Consider the following 16,353-nt stretch of genomic DNA (forward strand, 5'->3'; position numbering starts at 1 on the left):
GATATATTATGTTGGTCTCAAACAGTCAGGGCCACCTTGATATATTATGTTGGTCTCAACCAGTCAGGGCCACCTTGATATAATATGTTTGTATCAACCAGTCAGGGCCACCTTGATGTAATATGTCGGTGTCAACCTGTCAGGACCACATTGATATATTATGTTGGTGTCAACCAGTCAGGGCCACCTTGATATAATACGTTGGTATCAACCAGTCAGGGCCACCTTGATATAATATGTTGGTATCAAGAAGTCAGGGTCACCTTGATATAATATGTTGGTATCAACCAGTCAGGGCCACCTTGATATATTATGTTGGTCTCAAAAGTCAGGGCCACCTTGATATATTATGTTGGTGTCAACCAGTCAGGGCCACCTTGATATATTATGTAGGTGTCAACCAGTCAGGGCCACCTTGACATATTATGTTGGTGTCAACCAGTCAGGGCCACCTTGATATATTATGTTGGTGTCAACCAGTCAGGGCCACCTTGATATATTCTGTTGGTTTCAACCAGTCAGGGCCACCTTGATATATTATGTTGGTCTCAACCAGTCAGGGCCACCTTGATATATTATGTTGGTCTCAACCAGTCAGGGCCACCTTGATATAATATGTTTGTATCAACCAGTCAGGGCCACCTTGATATAATATGTTGGTGTCAACCAGTCAGGGCCACCTTGATATACTATGTTGGTCTCAAAAGTCAGGGCCACCTTGATATATTATGTTGGTGTCAACCAGTCAGGGCCACCTTGATATATTATGTTGGTCTCAAACAGTCAGGGCCACCTTGATATATTATGTTGGTCTCAACCAGTCAGGGCCACCTTGATATAATATGTTTGTATCAACCAGTCAGGGCCACCTTGATGTAATATGTCGGTGTCAACCTGTCAGGACCACATTGATATATTATGTTGGTGTCAACCAGTCAGGGCCACCTTGATATAATACGTTGGTATCAACCAGTCAGGGCCACCTTGATATAATATGTTGGTATCAAGAAGTCAGGGTCACCTTGATATAATATGTTGGTATCAACCAGTCAGGGCCACCTTGATATAATATGCTGGTAGCAACCAGTCAGGGGTACCTTGATATAATATGTTGGTATCAACCAGTCAGGGTCACCTTGATATATGTTGGTATCAACCAGTCAGGGCGGCCTTGATATGTTGGTAGCAACCAGTCAGGGCCACCTTGATATAATATGTTGGTATCAACTAGTCAGGGCAACGTTGATATGTTGGTAGCAACCAGTCAGGGGCACCTTGATATAATATGTTGGTATCAACCAGTCAGGGCCACCTTGATATAATATGTTGGTATCAACCAGTCAGGGCCACCTTGATATATTATGTTGGTAGCAACCAGTCAGGGCCACCTTGATATAATATGTTGGTATCAACCAGTCAGGGCCACCTTGATATAATATGCTGGTATCAACCAGTCAGGGCCACCTTGATATAATATGTTGGTATCAACCAGTCGGGGCCACCTTGGCATAATATGCTGGAATCAACCAGTCAGGGCCACCTTGATATATTATGTTGGTATCAACCAGTCAGGGCCACCTTGACATAGTATGTTGGTATCAACCAGTCAGGGCCACCTTGATATAATATGCTGGTAGCAACCATTCAGGGCCACATTGATATATTAGGTTGGTTGCAACCAGTCAGGGCCATTTTGATGTATTATGTTGGTATCAACCAGTCAGGGCCACCTTGGCATAGTATGTTGGTATCAACCAGTCAGGGCCACCTTGGCATAGTATGTTGGTATCAACCAGTTAGGGCCACCTTGATATAATATGCTGGTATCAACCAGTCAGGGCCACCTTGATATAATATGTTGGTATCAACCAATCAGGGCCACCTTGATATAACATGTTGGTATCAACCAGTCAGGGCCACCTTGATATAATATGTTGGTATCAACCAATCAGGGCCACCTTGATATAATATGTTTGTATCAGCCAATCAGGGCCACCTTGATATAATATGTTGGTATCAACCAATCAGGGCCACCTTGATATAATATGTTGGTATCAACCAATCAGGGCCACCTTGATATAATATGTTGGTGTCAACCAGTCAGGGCCACCTTGATATATTATGTTGGTGTCAACCAGTCAGGGCCACCTTGATATATTATGTTGGTGTCAACCAGTCAGGGCCACCTTGATATATTATGTTGGTATCAACCAGTCAGGGCCACCTTGATATATTATGTTGGTCTCAACCAGTCAGGGCCACCTTGATATAATATGTTTGTATCAACCAGTCAGGGCCACCTTGATATAATATGTTGGTGTCAACCAGTCAGGGCCACCTTGATATACTATGTTGGTCTCAAAAGTCAGGGCCACCTTGATATATTATGTTGGTGTCAACCAGTCAGGGCCACCTTGATATATTATGTTGGTCTCAAACAGTCAGGGCCAACTTGATATATTATGTTGGTCTCAACCAGTCAGGGCCACCTTGATATAATATGTTTGTATCAACCAGTCAGGGCCACCTTGATATAATATGTCGGTGTCAACCAGTCAGGACCACATTGATATATTATGTTGGTGTCAACCAGTCAGGGCCACCTTGATATAATACGTTGGTATCAACCAGTCAGGGCCACCTTGATATAATATGTTGGTATCAAGAAGTCAGGGTCACCTTGATATAATATGTTGGTATCAACCAGTCAGGGCCACCTTGATATAATATGCTGGTAGCAACCAGTCAGGGGTACCTTGATATAATATGTTGGTATCAACCAGTCAGGGTCACCTTGATATATGTTGGTATCAACCAGTCAGGGCGGCCTTGATATGTTGGTAGCAACCAGTCAGGGCCACCTTGATATAATATGTTGGTATCAACTAGTCAGGGCCACGTTGATATGTTGGTAGCAACCAGTCAGGGGCACCTTGATATAATATGTTGGTATCAACCAGTCAGGGCCACCTTGATATAATATGTTGGTATCAACCAGTCAGGGCCACCTTGATATATTATGTTGGTAGCAACCAGTCAGGGCCACCTTGATATAATATGTTGGTATCAACCAGTCAGGGCCACCTTGATATAATATGCTGGTATCAACCAGTCAGGGCCACCTTGATATAATATGTTGGTATCAACCAGTCGGGGCCACGTTGGCATAATATGCTGGAATCAACCAGTCAGGGCCACCTTGATATATTATGTTGGTATCAACCAGTCAGGGCCACCTTGACATAGAATGTTGGTATCAACCAGTCAGGGCCACCTTGATATAATATGCTGGTAGCAACCATTCAGGGCCACCTTGATATATTAGGTTGGTTGCAACCAGTCAGGGCCATTTTGATGTATTATGTTGGTATCAACCAGTCAGGGCCACCTTGGCATAGTATGTTGGTATCAACCAGTCAGGGCCACCTTGGCGTAGTATGTTGGTATCAACCAGTTAGGGCCACCTTGATATAATATGCTGGTATCAACCAGTCAGGGCCACCTTGATATAATATGTTGGTATCAACCAATCAGGGCCACCTTGATATAACATGTTGGTATCAACCAGTCAGGGCCACCTTGATATAATATGTTGGTATCAACCAATCAGGGCCACCTTTATATAATATGTTGGTATCAACCAATCAGGGCCACCTTGATATAATATGTTGGTATCAACCAATCAGGGCCACCTTGATATAATATGTTGGTATCAAACAATCAGGGCCACCTTGATATAATATGTTGGTATCAACCAGTCAGGGCCACCTTTATATAATATGTTGGTATCAACCAGTCAGGGCCACCTTGATATAATATGTTGGTATCAACCAGTCAGGGCCACCTTGATATAATATGTTGGTATCAACCAGTCAGGGCCACCTTGATATAATATGTTGGTATCAACCGGTCAGGGCCACCTTGATATATTATGTTGGTATCAACCGGTCAGGGCCACCTTGATATAATATGTTGGTATCAACCGGTCCGGGCCACCTTTATATAATATGTTGGTCTCAAGCAGTCAGGGCCACCTTGATATAATATGTTGGTATCAACCAGTCTGGGCCACCTTGATATAATATGTTGGTATCAACCGGTCAGGGCCACCTTGATATAATATGTTGGTATGAACCAGTCAGGGCCACCTTGATATAATATGCTGGTAGCAACCAGTCAGGGCCACCTTGATATAATATGTTGGTATCAACAAGTCAAGGCCACCTTGATATAATATGTTGGTGTCAACCAGTCAGGGCCACCTTGATATAATATGTTGGTATCAACCGGTCAGGGCCACCTTGATATAATATGTTGGTATCAACAAGTCAGGGCCACCTTGATATAATATGTTGGTATCAACCGGTCAGGGCCACCTTGATATAATATGTTGGTATCAACCGGTCAGGGCCACCTTGATATAATATGTTGGTATCAACCGGTCAGGGCCACCTTGATATAATATGTTGGTATCAACAAGTCAGGGCCACCTTGATATAATATGTTGGTATCAACCGGTCAGGGCCACCTTGATATAATATGTTGGTATCAACCGGTCAGGGCCACCTTGATATAATATGTTGGTATCAACCGGTCAGGGCCACCTTGATATAATATGTTGGTATCAACCAGTCAGGGCCACCTTGATATAATATGTTGGTATCAACAAGTCAGGGCCACCTTGATATAATATGTTGGTATCAACCAATCAGGGCCACCTTGATATAATATGTTGGTATCAACCAGTCAGGGCCACCTTGATATAATATGTTGGTATCAACCAATCAGGGCCACCTTGATATAATATGTTGGTATCAACCAATCAGGGCCACCTTGATATAATTTGTTGGTATCAACCAATCAGGGCCACCTTGATATAATATGTTGGTATCAACCAGTCAGGGCCACCTTGATATAATATGTTGGTATCAACCAGTCAGGGCCACCTTGATATAATATGTTGGTATCAACCGGTCAGGGCCACCTTGATATAATATGTTGGTATCAACCAGTCAGGGCCACCTTGATATAGTATGTTGGTATCAACCAGTCAGGGCCACCTTGATATAATATGTTGGTATCAACCGGTCAGGGCCACCTTGATATAATATGTTGGTATCAACAATCAGGGCCACCTTGATATAATATGTTGGTATCAACCAGTCAGGGCCACCTTGATATAATATGTTGGTATCAACAAGTCAGGGCCACCTTGATATAATATGTTGGTATCAACCAGTCAGGGCCACCTTGATATAATATGTTGGTAGCAACCAGTCAGGGCCACCTTGATATAATATGTTGGTATCAACAAGTCAGGGCCACCTTGATATAATATGTTGGTATCAACCTGTCAGGGCCACCTTGATATAATATGTTGGTAGCAACCAGTCAGGGCCACCTTGATATAATATGTTGGTATCAACAAGTCAGGGCCACCTTGATATAATATGTTGGTATCAACAAGTCAGGGCCACCTTGATATAATATGTTGGTATCAACAAGTCAGGGCCACCTTGATATAATATGTTGGTAGCAACCAGTCAGGGCCACCTTGATATAATATGTTGGTATCAACAAGTCAGGGCCACCTTGATATAATATGTTGGTAGCAACCAGTCAGGGCCACCTTGATATAATATGTTGGTATCAACCAGTCAGGGCCACCTTGATATAATATGTTGGTATCAACAAGTCAGGGCCACCTTGATATAATATGTTGGTATCAACCACTCAGGGCCACCTTGATATAATATGTTGGTATCAACAAGTCAGGGCCACCTTGATATAATATGTTGGTATCAACAAGTCAGGGCCACCTTGATATAATATGTTGGTATCAACAAGTTAGGGCCACCTTGATATAATATGTTGGTATCAACAAGTCAGGGCCTTGATATAATACGTTGGTATCAACAAGTCAGGGCCACCTTGATATAGTATGTTGGTATCAACAAGTCAGGGCCACCTTGATATAATATATTGGTATCAACAAGTCAGGGCCACCTTGATATAATATGTTGGTATCAACCAGTCAGGGCCACCTTGATATAATATGTTGGTATCAACAAGTCAGGGCCACCTTGATATAATATGTTGGTATCAACCAGTCAGGGCCACCTTGATATAATATGTTGGTATCAACAAGTCAGGGCCACCTTGATATAATATGTTGGTATCAACCAGTCAGGGCCACCTTGATATAATAAGTTGGTATCAACAAGTCAGTGCCACCTTGATATAATATGTTGGTATCAACCGGTCAGGGCCACCTTGATATAATATGTTGGTATCAACAAGTCAGGGCCACCTTGATATAATATGTTGGTATCAACAAGTCAGGGCCACCTTGATATAATATGTTGGTATCAACAAGTCAGGGCCACCTTGATATAATATGTTGGTATCAACAAGTCAGGGCCACCTTGATATAATATGTTGGTATCAACAAGTCAGGGCCACCTTGATATAATACGTTGGTATCAACAAGTCAGGGCCACCTTGATATAATATGTTGGTATCAACAAGTCAGGGCCACCTTGATATAATATGTTGGTATCAACCAGTCAGGGCCACCTTGATATAATATGTTGGTATCAACCAGTCAGGGCCACCTTGATATAATATGCTGGTATCAACCAGTCAGGGCCACCTTGATATAATATGTTGGTAACAACCAGTCAGTGCCACCTTGATATAATATGTTGGTATCAACAAGTCAGGGCCACCTTGATATAATATGTTGGTATCAACAAGTCAGGGCCACCTTGATATAATATGTTGGTATCAACCGGTCAGGGCCACCTTGATATAATATGTTGGTATCAACCAGTCAGGGCCACCTTGATATAATATGTTGGTATCAACAAGTCAGGGCCACCTTGATATAATATGTTGGTATCATCAAGTCAGGGCCACCTTGATATAATATGTTGGTAACAACCAGTCAGGGCCACCTTGATATAATATGTTGGTATCAACAAGTCAGGGCCACCTTGATATAATATGTTGGTATCAACCAGTCAGGGCCACCTTGATATAATATGTTGGTATCAACAAGTCAGGGCCACCTTGATATAATATGTTGGTATCATCAAGTCAGGGCCACCTTGATATAATATGTTGGTATCAACCAGTCAGGGCCACCTTGATATTGTTGCTAGCACTCATTATCTTCTAACAATAATAATAAAAATATAACACTACTAATAAAATAATTATTATTATTATTATATTTCATATCAACAATGAAGATAATGTAAATAAAAAACTGGATGACATCTTATAATGAACAATTTATGTAAAAACGCTGTTGTTATGAAGAGTATTTGATCGACACCATGCCCAGCTCTTCTAGGGTAGGGTAGGTGCCCAGCTCTTCTAGGGTAGGGTAGGTGCCTGAGCCCGAGCCTTTAGCTCATAAGACTGTCATTCCCATTTGCCCCCTTGGGGCGGGGATGGCAGACCAGAGAGGCCTAGCTTGTGGCTAGGCCTGGGGACAGTTGGTCCCAAAGATGAGGGGGTACTTGTGCCTCCTCCCATGGGAGACTTAGGTCTCAGACACTCCCTAAAGAGGGAGCCAAAGCCGGGCCACCACTTGGAAAAAGCCCGGGCCGGGAGAATACCGGCGAATCTTTAATAATAATAATAAATAAAGAGTATTTCATTGTATGTATAATTATAGGCAGTAGGTGTGCGACACTTTCTGCTGGGCACAGTAACATCTGACAACTCCCACAGAGTAAGAACATTAATCACTATTATCACAAACGAATTAATGCAGTGTGTTCGATGATGGTGATTGGTTGACAAAATTACTTGCCGGGTACATTCTGGGTATCTGTTTACAAGTAGATTTATGTTCTCACAAACATTAGGAAGTTTAGATATTTGGCTGTGCATTGTATCAAGTGACTATTTTATTGGATTTGATTGTCCGACTAACTGGTTTCCCTGAATCCCTTACTGTGCTCACACTCCAACAGTTCGCCAGGTCCCAAAAACCATTCGTCTCCATTCACTCTTACCTAATACGCTCACACCGTCCCTTGCACACAAAACCTGTTTTACCCCCTCCCCTCCATCCTTCCCTAAGACGACCCCTACCCCTCCTCCCCTCCATCCTTCCCTAAGACGACCCCTACCCCTCCTCCCCTCCACTACAGATTTATGCACTGTCCAAGTCATTCCTCTCTAAATGACAAAACCATCTCATAACCTCTCTTCAGCCCTTTGAATAATACTTGTTTGTAACTCCACACCTCCTCCTAATTTCCACACTACGAATTCTCTGCATAATATTTACACCACACATTGCCCTTAGACACGACATCTTCACTGCCCCGGCCTTATCCTCGGTGCAGCATTCACAAGCATTCACCCAAGCTTCACATCCATATAAGATTGTTAATACCTCAATACTCTCGTACATTCCCTTCATTGCCTCCATGGATAACGTTTTTTGTCCCCACAGATACCTCAGTGCACCTATCAGTTTTTTTCCTTCATCAATTCTATGGTTAACCTCATCACTCATAAACCTATCTGCTGACAAATCTACTCCAAAATATCTGAACACAATCACTTCTTCCATTCTCCCTCCCTCTAATGTCATATCCAGTTTTCTTTACTTAACTCATTTGATACCCTCATTATCTTACTCTTATCTATGTTCACTTTCAACTTTCTTCACACATCCTCCCAACCTCGTCCACTAATCTTTGGAACTTCTCTCCAGAATCTCCCAAAAGAACAGTATTCATCAGCAAAAATTAACTGTGTCAACTCCCATTTTATATTTGATTACTCATGATTTAATCCCACCCCTCTCCCCAATACCTTACCATTTACTACTTTTAAATCTCCATCTATTAATATGTTAAACAACCATGGTGACATTGCTCATCCTTGTCTAAGACCTACTTTTACCGGGAAGTAATCTCACTCTCTCTCCTACGCACCCCAACTTGAGCCTCACTATCCTCATAAAAGCTCTTTATAATATTTAGTAACTTACCACGTATTCCATCACTTGCAACATCTACCATATTACTCCCCTATCCACCCTATCATATGCCTTTTCTAAACCCATAAATGCAGTGAAAACATCCCTACATTTATCTTAATATTGCTCACTTATATGCTTCAATGTCAACACGTGATCTATACATCTCCTACCTATTCTAAAGCCTTGTTAATGTGCAAACCTGCTCTCTGTTTTACCTCTGTTTCTTTCAATAAAAATTCTACCATACATTCTACCCCTTTCCCCCTTTCCCTTATATAAAAGGAACAACCACTCCAAAACTATATCACCGGTGCTTTTAACATTTCTCGCATGATCTCATCAGTTCCAGCTGATTTATCCTCTTTCATTCTAACTAATGCTTCATGGACCTCGCCCACACTCGCATCAGGCTCTCCTTCACTCCTAAAAGATGTTATACCTCTCTGGCCAATGCATGAAATTACTGCTTCCCTCTGTTCATCAACATTTAACAGTTTCTCAAAATATTTCTGCTATCTTCTCAATACCTGGAGTATACCGGTGAGGGTCTCGAGGGTCAACGCCCCCACGGCCTGGTATGAGACCAGGCCTCGTGGTGGTTCAGGGTCTGATCCACCACTAGCCTGGCTGGTTAGGTGCCTGTCCAGCACCTTCTTGAAGACAGCCAGGGGTCTACTGTTAATCCCTTTTATGTATGCTGAAAGGCAATTGAACAGTCTTGGGCCCCTCACACTTACTGTGTTGTCTCTCAGTGTATGTGTGATGCCCTTACTTTTCATTGGGGTAATGTTGCATCTGCTGCTGAGTCTTTGCTTTTGTGTGCAAGTTTGGTACCAATCTCCCTAAGATTTTCCAAGTGTATATTATCATGTATCTTTCTCGCCTGCATTCCAGGGAATTCAAATCAAGAGACTTCAACCACTCTCAGTAATTTAGGTGTCATATCAAACTTACGTGTGCTGTGAAAGTTCTTTGTACACTCTCCAGGTCAGCAATTTTGCCTGCCTTGATGGGGGTGGTTAGTGCAAAGCAGTATTCCAGCCTAGAGAGAACATAAGAACATAAGAATGGAGGAACACTGCAGACCTACTGGCCCATGCGAGGCAGGATTTTAAGAGAATCATCATGGGTTTGGCATCCTTAGTTTTGAAGGTTTACATTATCCATTCAATAATTTTTCTAGCAGATGTGGTAGACATGATTGTGGTCTTTGAAGGTGAGATCCTCTGATATTATCACTCCCAGGTCCTTCATATTACTTTTTTGGTTAATTGTATGGTAAGAATTTGTTGTATACCCTGATACAGTTTTAATTTCCTCGAGTTTTCCATATCTGAGTAGTTGAAATTTATCTTCAATGAACTTCGTATTGTTTTGAGTGGCCCATTTGGAGATTTGATTGATTTCCGTTTCGTGTCTTTGATGGAGGACACTCTCATGGGATTTCGGGTGCCATCTACAAAGGAAGACACAGAGCTATGGCTTACATCTCTGTTTTGTCAGATATGAAGAATAGGATGGGAGCAAGTACCGTGCCTTGTAGAACAGAGCTTTTCACTGTAGCTACCCCAGACTTGACTCTGTTTACTATTACTCTTTGTGTTGTATTTGTTAATAAGTTATAGATCCATCTACCAACTTTTCTTGTTATTCCTTTACACCCATTTTGTGTGCTATTACACCATGGTCGCACTTGTCAAAGGCTTTTGCAAAGTCTCTGTATACTACATCTGCATTTTGTTTATCCTCTGTAGCATTCAGGACCTTGTCATAGTGGTTCCGTAGCTGGGACAGGGACCTCCTTTGAAACTGTGTTGCCCTTGGTTGTGAAACTGAAGGGTATCTAGGCGGATGGCGATCTTGATTATTAAAACCCTTTCAAAGATTTTTATGATATGAGACGATAGTGTTATCGAGCTGTAGTTCTATGCAATTGCATTACGGCCACCTATGTAGAGTGGGGCTATGTCTGTTGTTTTTAGCGAGTGTGGGATAACCCTTGTCCAGGCTCCCTCTCCACAGAATGCTGAAGGCACATGACAAGGGCTTCTTGCAGTTCTTGATGAACACGGAGTTTCACGAGCCTGGGCCTGAGGCAGAGTGCATGGGCACGTCATTTATTGCCTCTTCATTGTCTTGTGGTGATAGGATAATATCACAGATTTTTGAGAAGACCAAATTTTGGGTGTCATTCATAAAGAATTCATTTGGATTGTTGACCCTTAGTCTGGGCAGTGGCTCGCTGAAAAATGAGCTACCTGGAGTTTACCTGGAGAGAGTTCTGGGGGTCAACGCCCCCGTGGCCCGGTCTGTGACCAGGCCTCCTGGTGGATCAGAGCCTGATCAACCAGGCTGTTGCTCCTGGCTGCACGCAAACCAACGTACGAGCCACAGCCCGGCTGATCAGGAACTGACTTTAGGTGCTTGTCTAGTGCCAGCTTGAAGACTGCCAGGGGTCTGTTGGTAATCCCCCTTATGTGTGCTGGGAGGCAGTTGAACAGTCTCGGGCCCCTGACACTTATTGTATGGTCTCTTAACGTGCTAGTGACACCCCTGCTTTTCATTGGGGGGATGGTGCATCGTCTGCCAAGTCTTTTGCTTTCGTAGTGAGTGATTTTCGTGTGCAAGTTCGGTACTAGTCCCTCTAGAATTTTCCAGGTGTATATAATCATGTATCTCTCCCTCCTGCGTTCCAGGGAATACAGGTTTAGGAACCTCAAGCGCTCCCAGTAATTGTGGTGTTTCATCTCCGTTATGCGCGCCGTGAAAGTTCTCTGTACATTTTCTAGGTCGGCAATTTCACCTGCCTTGAAAGGTGCTGTTAGTGTGCAGCAATATTCCAGCCTAGATAGAACAAGTGACCTGAAGAGTGTCATCATGGGCTTGGCCTCCCTAGTTTTGAAGGTTCTCATTATCCATCCTGTCATTTTTCTAGCAGATGCGATTGATACAATGTTATGGTCCTTGAAGGTGAGATCCTCCGACATGATCACTCCCAGGTCTTTGACGTTGGTGTTTCGCTCTATTTTGTGGCCAGAATTTGTTTTGTACTCTGATGAAGATTTAATTTCCTCATGTTTACCGTATCTGAGTAATTGAAATTTCTCATCGTTGAACTTCATATTGTTTTCTGCAGCCCACTGAAAGATTTGGTTGATGTCCGCCTAGAGCCTTGCAGTGTCTGCAATGGAAGACACTGTCATGCAGATTCGGGTGTCATCTGCAAAGGAAGACACGGTGCTGGGGCTGACATCCTTGTCTATGTCGGATATGAGGATGAGGAACAAGATGGGAGCGATTACTGTGCCTTGTGGAACAGAGCTTTTCACCGTAGCTGCCTCGGACTTTACTCTGTTGACGACTACTCTCTGTGTTCTGTTAGTGAGGAAATTATAGATCCATCGACCGACTTTTCCTGTTATTCCTTTAGCACGCATTTTGTGCGCTATTACGCCATGGTCACACTTGTCGAAGGCTTTTGCAAAGTCTGTATATATTACATCTGCATTCTTTTTGTCTTCTAGTGCATTTAGGACCTTGTCGTAGTGATCCAATAGTTGAGACAGACAGGAGCGACCTGTTCTAAACCCATGTTGCCCTGGGTTGTGTAACTGATGGGTTTCTAGATGGGTGGTGATCTTGCTTCTTAGGACCCTTTCAAAGATTTTTATGATATGGGATGTTAGTGCTATTGGTCTGTAGTTCTTTGCTGTTGCTTTACTGCCCCCTTTGTGGAGTGGGGCTATGTCTGTTGTTTTTAGTAACTGTGGGACGACCCCCGTGTCCATGCTCCCTCTCTATAGGATGGAAAAGGCTCGTGATAGGGGCTTCTTGCAGTTCTTGATGAACACAGAGTTTCATGAGTCTGGTCCTGGGGCAGAGTGCATGGGCATGTCATTTATCGCCTGTTCGAAGTCATTTGGCGTCAGGATAACATCGGATAGGCTTGTGTTAATCAAATTTTGTGGCTCTCTCATAAAAAATTCATTTTGATCTTCGACTCTCAGTCTGGTTAGCGGCTTGCTAAAAACTGAGTCATATTGGGACTTGAGTAGCTCACTCATTTCCTTGCTGTCATCTGTGTAGGACCCATCTTGTTTAAGTAGGGGCCCAATACTGGACGTTGTTCTCGATTTTGATTTGGCATAGGAGAAGAAATACTTTGGGTTTCTTTGGATTTCATTTATGGCTTTTAGTTCTTCCCGCGATTCCTGACTCCTAAAGGATTCTTTTAGCTTAAGTTCGATGCCTGCTATTTCTCTGACCAGTGTCTCCCTACGCATTTCAGATATATTGACCTCTTTTAGCCGCTCTGTTATTCTTTTCCGTCGCCTGTAAAGGGAGCGCCTGTCTCTTTCTATTTTACATCTACTCCTCCTTTTTCTTAGAGGAATAAGCCTTGTGCATACATCGAGTGCCACCGAGTTAATCTGTTCTAGGCATAAGTTTGGGTCTGTGTTGCTTAGTATATCTTCCCAGCTTATATCGGTTAGGACTTGGTTTACTTGGTCCCACTTTATGTTTTTGTTATTGAAGTTGAATTTGGTGAATGCTCCCTCGTGACTAGTCTCATTATGTCGGTCTGGGGCTCCACGCATACATGTCTGAACCTCAATTATGTTGTGATCTGAGTATATTGTTTTTGATATGGTGACATTTCTTATCAGATCATCATTGTTAGTGAAGATGAGGTCTAGTGTATTCTCCAGTCTAGTAGGCTCTATTATTTTCTGGTTTAAATTGAATTTTGTGCAGAGATTTAAAAGCTCGTGTGAGTGTGAGTTTTCATCAGAGCTGCCTCCTGGTGTTATTACTGCAACAATATTATTTCCTATATTCCTCCATTTTAGGTGCCTTAAGTTGAAATCCCCCAGGAGCAAGATGTTGGGTACAGGAGCTGGAAGATTTTCCAGACAGTGGTCAATTTTTAACAGCTGTTCCTGGAATTGCTGGGATGTTGCATCCGGAGGCTTGTAGACTACCACAATGACTAGGTTTTGGTTCTCGACCTTTACTGCTAAAACTTCCACTACATCATTTGAGGCATTAAGCAGTTCTGTGCAAACAAGTGACTCACACACAGTGTCAGCGTGCCTCGTTGTGCTCCCGGTTTTCTGGTGTTTTCACGGTCGCTCTTACGTGCTAGAACTTTAATTTGTGTCATCAATCCTATACGATACATCCCTCTAGCGCCTGGAACCAATCTTGGGCGGAAAACATTATATACTGAGTAAAAAAAGGAGAATTGTGTGCACTACCTAACAGAGTTTACTGCCAGAGGGGAATCATAGGCCTGTCCCGTGTGGAAAAATAATAATAATTGAACTTTGTGTCAGAGGAAAGAAAGTCTCCCTGAAAGCATTGAGTATACATAGTGTATAGTGTATACTACAGTGGCTCCCTAGTATATTGATGATAAAGGCTAAAGTGTCATTTGAAAACAGGTGAATTTGTAAATGAAGTGATAAGCCTATAGAGGCAGGTGCCAGAAGTCGCCAGAAACTTACCACAGGTCAGCTGTTTTTAATAATCTTCCTGGCCTGCTAGTGTACTCGCATATAATCTAGTGATACCAGTGAATAGCAGAATACAGTGTTGTAGTAGCAACTAACCAGTATTATAATGGTACTTAGTGGAGTGGAGTGACTTTCATTAGTTTCTTTTTCTTGAAATACCAGACGTTACTGTGAATTTCATATAACCTGTAGTTACCAGCGGTCGCAATATACACAACGAGAAGCAATTATTACTACAGAAAAAGCGCCCTTCCTCCAAAATTTGCACCAGTCAACTATAGTGATAATATAGCATTTATTGTGGTGGAGACGGAAAAAAAAAAAAAAAAAAAAAAATAGAGAAGCTAGATACAGCGATTGATAAACAAGGGTGGAGGCTCGACCGTTCGTCATTGTAGGAGTGCCAGCAGTCACCGGCTCTTCAACACGCAAGTTATACTTTTGTATCAATCAAATCACATATTACTCGGGTAGATAATTTCCAGTAGATCCTTCATGTGTTAGCTCAAATCACCGACCAGTATGGTTTAAATAAGTGACCCACTGATCAGATCAGATAGACTGGTCCGAACCCTTGACTGGTCCGAACCCTTGACTGGTCCGAACCCTTGACTGGTCCGAACCCTTGACTGGTCCGAACCCTGGACTGGTTTCAAACGGTTTCGTTGTGCACCACCTAGCAGGTTATTAATAGAATATTCAAGAGGTTGCTAGTAGAATTGCAGTAAATCAACCATTCAAATCATTATGAAGCTGTGTGTAGTCTGTGGTCAGTCAAACAAACGGGCTTCCACATGCATAAATTGTCATTTCTGTGGAAATTGGTGTCACGCCCCTTGTGCAGATATCCAAGAACTAGCTACAAGCAGTATTAAAACAGGGAAGTGTTTTTGGGTATGCCCAAATGAGATAAATCTGTGGACTAAAATCACAAGGGTATTAAAAGAGGTCAACATCAAAGCTGCTTTCATAGAAAACCTGGAAGCTTTCTACAACAGATGGGAACATAAAAAGTCCGGGCTGAATGGTACTGCCCTTGATACTGGCCATGTAGTCAGAAACTGTAAGGCTGGAGATGATGTCCTGGTAGTCAGTAAATGGGGGGCTGATAGTGCTGTCCTGGGAGACAGTAATGGGGAAGCTGGAGGTGCTGTCCTGGGAGACAGTAATGGTGAAGCTGGAGGTGCTGTCCTGGGAGACAGTAATGGTGAAGCTGGAGATGCTGTCCTGGGAGACAGTAATGGGGAAGCTGGAGATGCTGTCCTGGGAGACAGTAATGGTGAAGCTGGAGATTTTGTCCAGGTAGTCGGGAATTATACGCAGGAAGGAATACATATAAATGACCCCATAGGGGACAGGAGCCATAGTAGGGAAACAAGTGTAGTCAAAGATAAGATAAAACCAATATTGCAAACTAGAAATACCGCAGGAAATAGCAAACAAGAGGACTCCACTAGCAATAGTGAGGATATATTACCAAAAACAAATGGTGGGAGCTCCATTGTTGGTGCTAGGGAGGATAGAAGTAAGACAGGGAAACATGCACCAACAGGGAATACAGTCACAGAAACCCAAGGCAAACGGAAACCAAGCCTGTGCACATACTATGCACTCGGTATCTGCTGGCATGGGAAATCTGGAAAAACAGATGGGACGTGCAACTATGACCACCCTAGGAAATGCCATGCCCATATGACAACAGGAAAATGCAAACTCCCTTCCTGTAAGCTTTTTCACCCTGAACTGTGTACCTCTTCAGTACAGGAAAGACTGTGCTATAACTTAAATTGCCAGGCATACCATCTAAAGGGGACAAAAAGATACAAAACA

At 42.8% G+C, this 16,353-nt stretch overlaps 1 protein-coding gene across 4 annotated transcripts in view; it reads right to left on the minus strand.

Moving 5' to 3' along the window:
• The window catches only part of LOC128686543 (phosphatidylinositol phosphatase PTPRQ), a 205,554-nt gene that overhangs the window by 49,238 nt on the left and 139,963 nt on the right, over positions 1 to 16,353 (minus strand). The window lies entirely within an intron of this gene.

This window comes from Cherax quadricarinatus, chromosome 12 (assembly GCF_038502225.1).
Source record: "Cherax quadricarinatus isolate ZL_2023a chromosome 12, ASM3850222v1, whole genome shotgun sequence".
NCBI classification, from domain to species: Eukaryota; Metazoa; Arthropoda; class Malacostraca; order Decapoda; family Parastacidae; genus Cherax; species Cherax quadricarinatus.